The sequence below is a fragment of the Cryptomeria japonica genome, chromosome 8 (genome assembly GCF_030272615.1).
Source record: "Cryptomeria japonica chromosome 8, Sugi_1.0, whole genome shotgun sequence".
NCBI classification, from domain to species: Eukaryota; Viridiplantae; Streptophyta; class Pinopsida; order Cupressales; family Cupressaceae; genus Cryptomeria; species Cryptomeria japonica.
In genome coordinates this window covers 177201493-177211279 of record NC_081412.1, presented here as the reverse complement: position 1 = coordinate 177211279, position 9787 = coordinate 177201493, and positions in this window count along the sequence as shown.

The window sequence follows — 9787 nt, the reverse complement described above, 5'->3', positions numbered from 1 at the left end:
TCTACTGCTAAAGTTGAGTACATTATTGTTGCTAGTAGCTACACTCAGGTAGTTTGGATGAAGCAAATGTTGAAGGATATCAAAGTTATCTACGATGAGCCTACTGTCATATATTATGATAATTCCAATGCTATTAATATGTAAAAGAATATGGTGCAACATTCAAAGACTAAAAATGTGTCAATCAAATCTTATTTCTTGAGAGAGAAAGTCAGTGAAGAGGAAGTGAAGTTGGAGTATGTATCTACAAACAAACAAATTGCTGATATTTTCACTAAGGCTTTGCCTGCAGATACATTTGTCTATTTGAGAGACAAATTAGGGTTATCCACCCCTTCTGATAAGAAGTAGATTCATTGAGGTGCATCAATCCGGTGGACTTCACAGTCTCATCTCTTTATCTATATTTATGAGTTGGTGCTTCTCCTCTAGTGGATTAGTTTGGTTATCTGTTATGATGGAGAGAATCGTGATTGCTTATCTAAGGGGGAGAGGAAGTTTGCTTTCTATTTTGAGATCTTTGGCATTGTTGTCAAAGGGGAGAGAGGCATGTGAAAAACTGTTTTATCTGCTTGATCTTAGGGGGAGCCTATTACAGATGTTTTATTTATTTGCATTGATTGTTTTTCACATTTATATGTTGCCATCAATGCCAAAGGGGGAGATTGTTGGACATTGTTGCTACTAGGATATGTTGTTGCCATTGATGTCAACATATTCTTGCTCCGATAATTGCAGATTAGTTAATTGGGATTTTGGTTTGGTGTATGGAGTATTTCTAATATTATTACATCTATCTATAATGGTTTTGGTGGTCTAGAAAGCTTAATTGATCATATCATATGATCTGGTTTTGCAGTTTGTTTTCTGATCAGTGCTTTACAGAGTTCAGTATTTCCTCCGGTATATTCCGGTGTGCTTAGATATTGAGCTGATATTTTGAGAGATTGTTTGGGATGGTCTTTTGTATCTTCATTGCAGACGGTGCATGATTATATTCCCTACAAGTTATCTTTCTTCGTGACAGTTGTTGTTGTTTGAGAATTCTTGAGGTTTAGACGTTGACAGATGAAGATTTGATAAGTGGTGTTGGTGCAACTATTACTGATGATTCTAACGTGCTTGATAGTGTTTCCTAATTGTGTCCTATTTGTTTTGATGATCCACATTGATTGTTGTGCAAGTTTTTGGTGATTTTGTTGATTCATTGATGTTCTTCATGTTATGTGGTTTTCTTGGTGGTGTAGCATGTTGTGGTTGATCTTGGTGCGATTTTTGGTGGAGATGAGCATTTGGAAATTTGATTTAGGTCCATTTTATGTCATGCATATCATTAGATTGGTTCGCTGGTCGATCTTTATATCATGTGATGTAATTTTATAATCGTGAGTTGAGGGTTTAGTCGACCTTCTTATCAGGGTTGATGGATTGTATAAATAAGTGATATTATCATGTAAGTTGGGTATCAAGGTTGTGTCTGCATTATCAGAGAGTTGTGCGAACAAGTGATTCATTCTTCAACATTGTCATTGAGCAGATATTGGCATTGCAGAGTAGGCAATTGTGCTTAACCAAAAATGTCATTAGGCATTTGGAGATGCTATTATTGTAGTTCATTCCTTCCAGATTGTAGCCTGAATCTTGTTATAAGTCAGCAAGACTTCCCTAAGGGTTGTAGCCTTTCAGATCATTATCTTTTGAGCAGTGAGCTCTAGGTAGTGTGCCTAAATGCATGTGCATTCCCCATTATAATCATTTTCACATACTACTCCAGAGTATCATCTTATTGTGGTTTATTAGATTTGTATGTGTGGTTGAATTTATAGATCTGGTTTACAGTTTGTTTTTCTAATCAGGGCTCTGCAGAGTTCAACATTTCCTCTGGTATATTCTTGTGTGATTAGATCTTGAGTTGAGATTTTGGGAGATTGTTGGTGATGATCCTATGTATCTTCATTACAGATGGCTCATGATTTGGTGCTCCACAAGATATCTTTATTCGTGATAGTTGTTGTTGTTTTATTATTCTTGAGGTTCAGATGTTGATCGATGAAGATTTGATAAGTGGTGTTGGTGTAGCTATTATTGATGATTCTAATGTGCTTGCTGATGTTTCCTTATTGTGTCCTATTTTTTTTTACGATCTGCATTGATTTTTGTTTGTGTTTTTGGTGATTTTCATGATCAGTTGATGTTCTTTATGTTATGCAGTTTTCCTAGTGGTGTAGCATGTTGCGGTTCATCTTGGCGTGATTTCCAATGGTGTTGAGTGTTTAGAGATTTGATTCAAGTTTATTTTATATCATGTATATCATTATATTGGTTCGATGGTTGATCTTTTTATCGTTTGATGTAATTTTGTAATTGTGAGTTGAGAGTCTAGCCGATCTTGTTGTCAAGTTTGATGAATTGTATAAATAGGTGATATTGTCATGTAATTTGGGTATCAAGGTTGTGTTTGCATTATCAAAGAGTGGTGTATGTGCGGACAAGTGATTCATCCTTTGGCATTGTGATTGAGTGGAGATTGGAGTTGTAGAGCAGACAATTGTGCTTAACCAGGACTTTCATTAGGTATTTGTAAATGCTATTCTTTCATTTCACTCCTTCTGGATTGTAATCCAAATTTTTTTGTATGTTAGTGAGACTTCCCTAAGGGTTGTATCCTTCCAGGTCATTATCTTTTGAGCAACGAGCTCTAGGCAGTGTGCCTGAATGTATGTGCATTCCCCATTGTAATATTTTCACATACTACTGCAGAGTATCATCTTATTGTGGGTAGGTTCCCACCGTGGTTTTCCCCTTAACCGGGTTTTCCACATCAAAATATTGATGTTGTATGTTGTGTTATCAATTTTCTTATCTTTGTCATCTCTGCAGTTTATCAGATTGTATTTGTGGTTGAGTTTATGGATTCGGTAGCAAACTAATTCACCCCCCCCCCCTCTCAGTTTTCCTTCATTATTGTTGCCAACATCTACAAGAAAAGATTATCACAACAAGAAACCCAACTTGAGGCAATTCACTTTAGTGTCTATTCGATGGTATATTATTGAGATAGAGTATATTCTTCTATGGAAATAAAGTTCAAGGATGGTGCTATAAAGGGATGGTATTGCTCTAGTAGTTCAACCTAGCATCAAATTCACAAAAGCTCCACAAGAAGAAATCCTCTCTAGGTTAACAATTATAGCATGGAAATGTAAAATGAGCTTTGTCAAGTATATGAGAGTGACTCTATGCTAGCGAAAGAGGGAAAAGAATAATTACTTAATGCACAACCCCAACTGGTACTTGAATCCAAAGGAGATCCATCACCCCTTAATAATTGATATTATTAATTCAGAGCTAGTGTAAGTAGCCTAGGCTTAAGAGTCTTTGACATCTTGAATTATTGTTTTTGGTGGGCCACATGTGCTATGATGTGTTATGTTTCAATTTTCTTTGTAAAAATAGTCATTTTTAAGAAATCGTTATTTTTTGAGACAATTATCATCAAGTATTTATATATTTTATAAAATCAATAGTGATAGTGGCTTTTTGTTAGAGGCTTTAAAAGGAACTTGGTTTTAGAAGGAATTCAACAAGTTTTTGGTAGACGTGAATAAGATTATTTGGATGCAATTCTATGAATCGAAGACTTTGTGCTCTGATTAATGGATTTTTAGTCTTCTTATGGCAGATACATTGCCTCTTGAATGATTATTATTTATATCTATTTAAAGTTTTTATGATGAAGCCATGTATATTATTGTGTAAAAGTTGGCTTTGAACAAATGATATAGTAATGCAGTGATATGTTTAGTAATTTGCCACATAAAAAGACCATCTTTGCATTCTCTTTCTTATTTTTATTACGTTTTTCTACCTTTAAAATATTTCTAGTTAAAAGCTCTACCTTATTTTCTTTTTGTTCAAAAGAATTCATAATTTTTAAATTCATTGTTGATCATTAGAAGGTAGCCACACCTTGTAAAAGAAGCAAAGTGTGGGTATAGAAGGACCTCATACCTATTTCAACTGTTGGTCAAATTGTTACTTCTGGAATATAGAGTTAGGTAGAAAATCCTGTCAACCAACAATATGGAGAGAGAGAGAGAGAGAGAGAGAGAGAGAGAGAGAGAGAGAGAGAGAGAGAGAGAGAGAGAGAGAGAGAGAGAGAGAGAGAGAGAGAGAGAGAGAGAGAGAGAGAGAGAGAGAGAGAGAGAGAGAGAGAGAGAGAGAGAGAGAGAGAGAGAGAGAGAGAGAGAGAAATTTTTTAGATTTTAAAAAATTATTTTTTTACATTCATTATAGAGTATATAAAAGTTACAGTCTCTAGTGACAAAAGCCTTCCAAAATACATCTACTATATCTTATATAAGATGAGAGTCTTCATTTTGAATTAAATTTATACTCACTAAAAATCAAGTCAAGGTAATTTTTTACTTATTTATTTATGTATATACATACATATGTGTATTGGTGTATGTATGCACACACCTATAAAATTGGATCTATTCATATTTTCGACACAACCAGTTCTTAGTGACAAGAATAAAGGACACAAACATGTTGTGTTGATAATAAATTGAGTCACACCATTCAAACTATGGCACCTAAAATTAGGATGTCGTACCTTATTCTAAGGCTACAGAACATGATACAGTAATTTCATAATGCCATTTAAGTTGATCAAGTCATCTAAATCTTTGTTTAATGTAGAAATTATAAATTCTCCTATTTGGTTGTATCACATTACATAATTAATCATAAGCTAAGAATAAGCATTATGTAAAAATAAATAAGTATGATAGGTTAGGGATTTATATATTTCAAACCTTCCAAGTCCTAATATTGTTGAAGTATCACATATTTGTAATATATTATAAATGTTGGGCCATCATGCTATAGGGCACAATATATGTAGGGAATCTTCATACTGTTTTTTGGTACTATCTACAATATGCCAATGGTCTTAAATGATAGTTGGAGAAGTCATTTAATTATGGGTTAAAGTTTGGATTGTGTTTACTAGATTTCACCAACTATATTTAGTCAGTTTTAAGAGATATGTAAGAGCCCGATAGTGGATAGTGACATTCGTATTGAGTGATTGGATTTACACTTGAGCACCATAGTCATTGGGATTAAATAGTCAAATTGAGAGTTAGTGTAAGTTGGGAGGAGCTCAAAAAGGGTGCATATCTCTAATACGAGATTGGGCTTTAGATTTTATTATAGCGTGGGGATATGTTTAATAGTATTTTGATTTTTACTACATCAAGTAAGGTTGAATATCTTTACAGCTGTTCAGCAAGCAAAACTTTGCTCATCTTTCAATCCCATCATTAGCTTCTCCATTTCTCCGGTGAAAAATAATGGCAAGAAATGGAAAGATTGGGATCCTAGAAGTTCGCAGGGTTAAATCGTCGTTTAAATTATTAGCAGGATGCACCTCTTCAGAGATTAAGAAAAAGCTACATAGCTAGTTTTTCTGCATTATTCATAAGTCACAGGATACGGCGATTTTCATGGATGAGGTTCAAATTTAATCGAATTTAATCGAATTTCTTCTATAAATCATTGATATCCATCTCTAAACACAATTCAGCTGGTCGTGGGTATTCTTTGTATATGCTTTGTATCTATTGGGTCATGGCTGTTTGCAACTGCTGGGTCTCCCTCGGATTTTCTCCAACAAGGATCGTTATTCTGATAATTTATTAGAAGTATACATATATTTAAAAATAAACAAAATTATAGAAAGCGAATTTTATCCGAATTTTTTTTCAAATTTTTCCCTTGTCGAATTTCATCCGAATTTCATAGCTGTCAAATTCGAATTCGAATTCGAACCTTGTGACTTAGATTCATACCATGGGGATTTGTTCAATGACATATTGTTGTTTTGTACCTCAAGTGCAGATCAATATCTTTGTTGTTGCGTACCTATAAATTGACCTAAGTCTTACATACAAATTTGACATCTACTATTCTTGTTTGTTGTCTTACATTTAATTACTATGATGAATTATTTTTGGAAAAGAGAAAACGATATAGTACATAATCCTTTTTAATGGGATCATAAATTATATTTTCTATTTTTTTATTTTTATTTTTATTTTTTTATTTACATTTTTCTGTCATGATATTTCATTAAATAAAATTATTCTTTTTTATTGTCTATTTTATTTTAATTAAACTTTTAATAGTTCTTTTATATAATATATTGTAATGTAGACAATTGTATAGTTCTTTTTTATTTCAAATTACATTTTTAATGTGCTTTGGCATTCATTATATAAATATGTTTAAAGAATCACTTGAGCTTGTCCTTAGCATATTTTTTGCTCACTAGACTATCAAGTTTCTACTTCATGTTTATATTCTATCCACTAACCTAAGACTACATGTCAAATTTGAGAAAGATTCTTTAGAAAATAAGTCAGTGCTAGCATCCCATTTTCAAAAACTTAAAAATTGATATGCCATTCAACTATTTCTATCATCTAAGTAACACATGTTCATTAGGAAATGTGCCTTCTATGCCTAAATCTAACCTTAAAGATACCAACCTTCTAGAATAAAGTTATTATCTTATTGATCCATGTCACAAATTTTTTAGGAAATATTCATTGTTAAATGCCTGAATTTCTAACTTATTTTTCATGAGCACCTTTTCTTATCATACATAATTCAACTAAAATAGCATCAATTTGTGATCTTTCAAAAATAGATAATTATCAATATGTCTTTTGACATTCGTAGTATTTCTTGTATATTTTCTCATAATACATAATTATTCTTGTGAAGCTCAACTTATTGTTATTTTATGTTGTAACAAAAATATCAATATACAAAGTCATATTTTATATAGAAAAACATTTACTTATATTTTTTAACTATGCCAAACAATATATTGATGTTTGATTAATATGTCTATTTATTAGTAATGATAATAATTAAATGAAATTATTACAAGTTACAATATTTAAAATCTTTACTTCAGTGATTATATTTGGATAAAATATTGTATTTGATCATAAAACTCAAAAATTGAATTTACAATTTTTATTATATAAGAAATGATCGTGTCAAATGTATACCATATTGAATTGTACAATCATAATTTAGTTAAATTTTTTTATAAGTTTGTACAAATTATAATGATTATATGACATGCTTTTTTAATTTATGACCAACAATGTAATGTCAATGAACAAATGCAATGGCCTTAAACTTTTGACTACAATCTTCTAATTAGTAAAGTTTCGTATAAAAGATATAATTTGATTAATAATTTTGACTACAATCTTCTAATTAGTAAAGTTTTCTGTATAAGATATTATTTGATTAATTAAACTTGTCACAAGTGAAGAACTATTGCATAGGTTTAGATTCTTTTGTAAATATGTTTTTTAAAATTTCTTTTGAAATTTAATCAAGTTTTCAATTTCTCTATATACAATCTATAACAATTATACTTCTTTATATCTTATCTTCTTAGGTCTTTGTGGGAAATTTCATTCATGTACAACTTATTAGATGATGAAAAAGGTTTTGGAATCTTGTCTTTTATTGATTCTTAATATTTTTCTTGTTTTTTCATCATTAATTTCTTTACACCCAACTTAAAACTACAAGAACTTAAACATCTAGACTTTGTATAATCATTTTAACTACCTCCATCAAAATGTATAGCCCAATATAATTCCAATAGTTTGGTTTATAGATAAGAGCACAAATTAAAAAAGTTCTAGACTTTGTATAATGATTTCGACTACCTCCTTCAAAATGTATAACCTATTGTAATTCTAATTATTTGGTTTGAAGATAAGAGCATAGTAGGCATGAGTTTTCCTTCATCCATGTAGTATGAGTACAATTTGTTTATGAAAAAAACTGTATATACTTTTAGAAATGTTTCTATTTGCACTCAGCAATATATCATCAAGATAAGAACAAATACCCATGACCTATCATTTTTAAAAGTAACATGCACTCTCAATTTGTATGCTCCAACTTTCTAATTCAAGAATATATATAGAGAGAGAGACACTAAAAAATCTTCACTCCATCATCAAAACCATGTCCTGCAATTTACACCTTTATTGTGCAACCGTATGTTTATTTTCATAACGGAGGAATTACAGGCTTGGACTGGGCATACTCTGCCTTGAAGTTGAGAATCTGGGAAAGGGTTTTCCTGTGCAGCGAGAGTGGCCCAAATGTTCTCCAGAGCCATGGACGAGGATCCCAAGCTTTCCATGATTTGATTTTATTCTTAGATAAATAATTTTTGTTGAACAATGGAGAGGCTGATTATGGTTTTTAAAGACGAGGTCCGAGTGGATCCATTGAACTTGAGCTTTCTTGAAAAGGAACTCTTCCAGGCTACGCAATAGCAAAGATATTCATCAGTACTTGAGGTACAAAACAACAATATGTCATTAAACAAATCCCCATGGTATGTACGAACTCCAAGGAAGTTTACCTAGGGAATTGTAATGAAGTTACCTGTTATGTTTAGTCACGTTCGACTGCTCTTCGATTAAGCAAAACCGATCCGCTGGGCAATGAAGACATGTGTTGCGTTTCGTTAAACTCGTTTTATGTCAACCATATTATAGCTTGTCAAAAGTGGAAACCATGTTCCTGTAATCCATTTATAAGTGCCGTAAAATGATCAAACACGATTTCAATTGCTCCACGTAATAACAAGCATCCGGGTTTGTAGACGATAATATTTTCTCTGAGGTTTATCTAAGCATGAATCAACTTTGAGTAATTAAGACCAGTTCGAATGCGCAACACATGTTATGTTAATCTACGTGGTGTAGAATCGAACCTAATATATCGTCGAACTAGTCTGAGGCAATGGGTTTGATTTATCTAGAAGTACGTATGACAGTATGTTGGATATATGTTATCATTTTAGCATCCGACAGCCGAAACACACAATAGTGAAGGTATCACAAAAAGTCTTCAGCGGTGAAATGGATTTAGATGAATGACAGTCAATAATGGGTGGAAGGTTATGGTGTATCCGATGCGACTTTTAAGTACATAGTGGAATATGCGGAGGGAATACAATGTCCTCGAATACAATAGATATTTTTAAGAACAATAAAGAATGAGGGGAGCAATGTGCTTGCAATTTAAAAGGATAGCTCTAGGACGATAATATAACTATGATCATGTATACGAGAAGGATGGTGACTCCTTGTGGAATAAAATGATATAATGAATTTACTCTACACTTACGTAAGATTTACTCTACACCCACATAAGATGTAACTAATAAGCATGGACTAGCAAAAGTAATTTCGTTACTTAACGTTCATGTAATGGTATGGTTCATAGACTACAAGAGAACATGAGCATGGGATCCAAGTATGGTAAAACAATATAAATATAGATACCAAGTATTCAACCAACCTTTATGAATACATATAACCTATTTAAATAGATAGAAATGCATATAGATAAATACTTGAAGCAAAGTAAAAAGGTTTAGTAGATTAAAAAATAAACTTATAATATCTAATTTTATGTAGAAATCCACTGAAATATATAAGTACTAAAGCATTTATGAGATGATTCAATGTGTTATTTAAATTTAAGATGTGAATATAAATCATCACAATATATATGATATGTTAAATTAATATATTTATATTTAAAATTTACTTTTTGTTTAATAGAAAATATTGTTGAGCTATTAATCTATATAGATAGAGAAATTATGATGTTGCATTCAATTTTATAGGTCTTTGAAACAATAGATTTTTATAGGTTCAATTAT